We start from the raw sequence: 6,338 nt of genomic DNA, 5'->3' as shown, positions 1-6,338 counted from the left end.
TGGATTCAGTGATATTAGCTGCTGTAAACTGAACGTATTTATAGTGTTTAAACTTTAAAGAGATCGTAGGGTTTTTTTTGTGTGAATATGTAGAGATAATCTTGGTGATCAAGTATACAATATCTTGAAAATATTACAATTTTGGAAGTAGTTATAATATATGCTAGTAATATAGTACGCCACTAATTATGAGTGTAGCTGTAGTATATCATGTTTCTTTTTCCTATTAAATCTTCATGTGTAGTTAACATATTGATAAGTCGAAGATTTGATGAGGATATTGTAATTATAGTTAGAATATTAAATTATTTGAAGTATTAAAATAATTTAACATTGGAGTAGTGAATTTAACATTAGAGTAGTGAATTTAACATTAAATAATATAAACAGCTAAAATAGAAAGACGGAAGTATGGCTAATATCTTCATTATAAACAACAAATAAACACGAGATTTTTCTGTATGTCTATTTGAGTTGTTAAAAATATTGCAGAACAATATTCAGTTTCTAAAGGAGATATATACAGAAATAAATGTATTTCTTGCTTACAAAGTTATATATTTGCTAAAATTTGATTTTCTTAATTTGGGTTATCGTGTTTATGAACGTTATCTTCGTCATAAGTATAATTGAGAATGTAATCTTTTGTTTCTCAAAGTCGCTCGATTTACATTCAACTATCATAAAGATGTATTAAAATAAGTTTTGAGCATTTATTCTCGATCTCTTAAATGATGGTGTCATGCTGTGTATGACAATAAACATAAATAAATTTGATCGATTAATATAGTTCCATTAATTGAGTTAAGTAGAAATGTTATTTTAGAAAAATCTGAAGAGGTTAATTAAGTAGAAATATTATTTTAGGAAAATGTGTAGGGGTTAATGTTGCAAAAAACAAATTAAATAAAATAAACTTCAAAGGCATAAACCAAAATGTACTTGAAAAGTGTTAATATAGATTCTCTGTACTATTCAGAAATATATCACACAAGCATTCTTAACACTTTGTTCTTTCAATGGTTATTGGTATTTTTGAGGATGCTATAATATTAATGGTTATGGATGGCTTCACCATATGTACGAGTACGAGATGACGTTATGAGCTCAATGTTCTTCTTACTTCTTCTCAAAACTACATTTTCCTTGAGAAGACGAGTTAAATACGTCTTAATGGGAGTATATACATCTTTAAAAGGTTTTGTCTCGTTGATATTGATATGTAATCCAAACTGTTCATGGTTTGATGTTAATTATCAAGTTGAACCGTTCGTTCTAGCTTGGTTTTACTAAGTATTCTACATGAAGAATACTCTGATTGAATGAGACTGTTTTGGGAAGGAAGATACTTGTTGTGAGAGAAAGTGTTAGCTGTTAGTGTTGTTAAAAGGCTTGATTCTGTTTCTAACTCGGTACACCTTCTTCTGTTTTCTGCATTGTAATCTTTTTGGAGCTCTCAGAGTCAGACTGTGAGAAATCCCAACGCTCATTCTAATTATAAGGTGAATTGCTGGGGGAGAGTCCTCGTGGAGACGTAAATTTCTGTCAAACAGTTATAATCGAACTCGTAAAGCTGTGTGTGTTCTTATATCGATCTTTAGCCTAACTCTGTTTTATGTGTTCGTTGTTCTTGAGTTCTTCGTGTGATTCGATTAAAAATAAAATCAAGAGACAGATTCCGGCAGATGCCAATAGCCCCAATATGCCATCGGCTCAACAGTTAGAGAGAAAACGAAAGTGTATGTAACAGCGTATAGGAAAGAACAGTTTAGTAGTAACCTTAAAATACCAATCCAACCCTACCCATATGCGAGAATTAAACAACCATTTGTTTATTGTTTTGACTGAAAATGACTAACCTCTAGGTTTAAAGGTTTACAAGATTTGTTAGCTAATTCCTTCACGGCATAAATCATAATTTGGTCACTAAACGCATCTTATAGTAGTATGTACACGACAAAAAGGTCGGACCATATCTTTTGTTTACTTCCAAATTCATTGCTATTTTATTGATCTTCTTTATTTATTTTTTGGGCAAACGTATCATATGATAGAGAAAAGAGTTTAACCTCTACTCCCTAAGAGATGATACAACAAAACTACAGAAAGCCTAATAAACCAAAGCATCCACTAGGCGAGCAAAAGCGAAAGCTATTAACAACAACAATGCTCAAATTGAGACTTTAGGATAAGGGTGAACTCACAAGTTCTACCAAAGCAACCTCTAACCAAGAGCATCCAATAAAACAAACATCTTAAGCTTGGAAATCCTTGCCAAAACCACAAGAAAGAGGAAACAAAGCCTCCAAAGACACGAACGTTAAATAGTCAGCTATTCTTCTATAGGAAATAATGCTTTCATGGGAAAAGGTAAATTGAGTTAATTGCAGATCAAGTTATTTACCGATTACCCTAAAAAACTAACTAGTATATAATAAGAACACTATATATATAAAAAAAAAAAAATAGCAACAAACAATTAAAATAAAAGAAACCAATATTTTTGTTTATTTGGGTAAGAGATTATGATGCCAAATATTTGTACAAAACACTTTTTAATAACGTTACCTACACGTTGGAACTTAAGAGTATTTATTAAAAAAGCACCATGTAAATATTGCTATTATACAGGAATCGAAAAGGCAAATGAAAATATGAAATGAGAGGGAATGATATAAGAAGTATTATTTACCTGCTGAATCAAATAATCTACGACTTTTGTTTCTAATAATTATTATTTTTTAATTATTAAACAAATTGGAACACTATTTAAACTGATAAAAAAAAAAATGGTTCTCGAAAACTTAAAAAAAAAAAAGAGGAGCCTTTTGTTTTTATTTTCGGAAAAGGGAGGAGGAGCCTATATATATATATATTTCCAAGAGGAGACTCTCGCGCTCAGCTCAGCCTCATCTCTTTACACATCTTACTCCAATTCTCTCCAATTCTTGATTAGGGTTCATCAGCGATTGATACAGAAAGCATAAACATGGAATCTTTGTAAGATCCAGTACTCTTTTCTCATTGTAGTTTTTGTAGTCCCTTTGAATTTCGACGTTTGCTTGGTGTTTTCTCTGGAATTTTCGTGGTCTTGATGCATCGTTTTCGTTTTCATTCCCTGGGTTGTTCGATCTCTGAACTGGAAGAATCAGTAAAGATTTTGGGTTCAAATCAATTGTGAAATTGCGATTGGTGAATGCTATCTGATCTTCGTTTATCGATATTGATTCTATAAGCGGTGATCGTATGATTTTGCGTCTGAATAGGCTCTGTAGAATTAGCGATATATATATGGTTTTGTTCTATCAATTTTTGCATTTTCTTGCTAGAAATATATTGCCTTTTATCGCAGAAGCGTTAAGATCATTATTGATTGATTTATGAAATTCTCTACTTTCTCAGGAGGAACGCTTATAGGTTTTTGAAAGAATCGTGGAGGAGGGCTGAGAGACAAGAAGAGGCTCCGAACGTCAATGAGGCTCGAGCTGCAATCAGAAGGGTTGCTTCTCGTCTCAGAATTTCTGAAGATAGAGCCACAGTTTTGCTTGTCAACTTTCATTGGTAATGTATCTTTATGCATAGATTGTTTCTTACGTACTCTGTTCTCTTCTTCTTCGTATTGATTATGATGAATTCGGAATGTGTTTTTTAGGGATGAAAGTAGGATTGACTCGGGATCCTTACTATCCCGTTATTTTGTTAGCAACCCTCAGTTTGGCCATCAACCTTCAATGGTTTGTTTCTTGCACTTTTGGTCTTTTATTCTGGTCATGGCACTCTGTTTCTTTTATACTTACTAATTCTTTTTTTACAAAAATATCTAGAGGCATTGTCGCATATGTAATGTTTATGCTCTTTGCAAGAATCTCGGCTGTGGGCACTACTCTTGCGGTCGTTGCTTCTTAGGTACGTAACGTATAGTGTTTCTTCCTCTTTTTAAACTTTGTGTTGTGTTTTGGTGATCTTAAAATGTTTTCTTTTGCTGATTTGTAGACTACATCTGGGAGAAAATACTTGCTGGCGAGTTAGATGTGGTGTGCCCTTACATCGGTTGTGGGTTGTATCTTTCTCATGCTATAATATCAGAATTCCTATCTGAAGAGGTTAAAGCCACTTATCGTAGGTGTTTGTATGAGAGCTGGCTAAGTGCACAGCCACAAGATACTCTGTTAGTCTCACTATTGAGAAAGGGAAAAGGTTAGTAGCAATAACATGATTCCTTATTTTGAAAAACTTACTTACTAATCACTATATGTTTATTAATTGTGGTTTTTGTTTTAATGTAGAGTTGGTAACTTCTGTTGGAAATTCTCTTGGATACTCCGACAGGGAGTTAATTTTCCTTGCTCTTCTGTTAATGTATGAAACCAAATCTTACTTCAGGATTTGATTTCATTCATATTACTTTTGTATAATAACAATTTTTTTTTAACTTGCATAGTGTAGTACTACGGATTAAAATGGTGTTGACGGTACTATTTTTTTTTCCTTTTTTAATTAGTGTTTTTCTTTTTATTAGAGAAAAGTCAACGCCAAAGTTTATATAGTAATAAAACTGGTAATTTATTAGTCAAAGACCAATATAAGCTTTTATGTATTCCGGGAACAGGAATTAATTGATTAATATGATTAATAAGACTACAAAAGCTTATCAATAGGCGTCAGGAGATATGAGCCAAACTGCTATGTGAAAAAGAATTAATATGAAGACAGATGATCAAATCTCAAGTCTCACTCGTGACACCTTATTAGTATTACAAAAGTCAATAGCAATATAATCTTTTGAATTTTATACGAATGCATATTATTTATAGAAGAACCATTAAAACTATTACAAATTGTATTTCTCTCTCTGTCACTTTAAAATTGGTAATTTAATAACCACACCTATCATCTCAGATTACACGTTCTACTCTCAGATTACGAATTTCGTAAGAGAAATGATTATTATTAGCTTTATTTTATTTCAATAGGAGAACTTTTTGAAGAGAAAAGTGAGCTCACATAATTGACTGTTAACTGTTTTCTTATCAATATAGTATATTGCAGAACCCACCACATTTGTATTAATCTACAAGGAAAGAGTTATGTTCATATCCTCACTCCTGAAACTTGATTTTGTATGTAAACCTTAATGTTCTCTTCTACTCTATTATGGTTACACAGAAAGCTTTACCGATACAAAGAATATACAGCAGCAAGCATACATAGTTGGCTTAGACGGCATCTTGTTTACTTCGCAATAGCTCACGCTCTATAGGTTCGAATTCTTTCAAACTGTTCACTACGTTCTCAACTTTCTTGGCTATCTGATCACTATGCTCTTCAACAATCCTTGCAAACGCATCTAGCTGTTCCCTGTATGCTGAACATAAGCGCTTCTTGTTTCGCAGCTCTATCGTCAGTTCTTGAATTCTCTTACCCTTTTCGTCCTACAACAACAAAATTTACCAACTCATACATGTGTGCTCAAAATACTTTGTGTTACATTGCATAAGGAATGAAGCTAATACAATATTAATCATTGAATTTCTTGATGATGAAAACTTGAATGGCACATGAAAGAGTCGTAATAACCAAAGTTGCAAAGCATTCTATCATTTATATCTGAACTCCACAAAACAACTAAGAACAGAATATTGAGCATGTTTGTTACTTGCCATAGAAAGCACGTATATGCATGCACATTCTTCTGAAAAAAAAAAAAAAAAAAAAAAAATCATTGGCAAAAATCAGTGCCCGCCCAGCATTTACGAATGCTCTACGCCAAAATTTTAAATCGTACCCTTTTAACATATTAAAAAAAATATAACCAACAATAATAAAAATAAAATCACCTTAAACCAAATTTGCTCACATATGTGGAGAAGTAATCTGTTGAAGAAACTAGAAAAAAAGAATATGTAAGGTCGTCTCTGATTTTTTTTTTATTCTGCTCTAGTGTTTTAAAGTTTTAGGTTTTCTAAAAGAGCACAATTTATTTTTAAAGGCTTTTAACATTTTTGGTTTTTAAAAAAAAGCTTTTTACAAGTATATTACTTAACAGATTTTTAAGTAAAATGGCCTTGAAAATTTTAGGCCGGAATCATTTGTTTCAGTGGCTTATTCTGTGGACCGTGCCTGGCCAAAATTATTAGGCTCGACTTACTTAAAAAAAAAATGATTTTTGAACAAATTGTAAAAAAAAATAGAAAAATTAAGATTATTCGATTATTAGTCGATTTAATACTAACAGATAATGAAATAAAAATGAAATAATTATCCAACCAAAAAACAAAAATCAAACAGTTACTTAATAGCTAAACCAAACCTTTTAACACGTGGGTTAAGAGATTTAT

This window comes from Camelina sativa, chromosome 4 (genome assembly GCF_000633955.1).
Source record: "Camelina sativa cultivar DH55 chromosome 4, Cs, whole genome shotgun sequence".
NCBI lineage: Eukaryota > Viridiplantae > Streptophyta > Magnoliopsida > Brassicales > Brassicaceae > Camelina > Camelina sativa.
Note: the sequence above shows the minus strand (reverse complement) of the source record.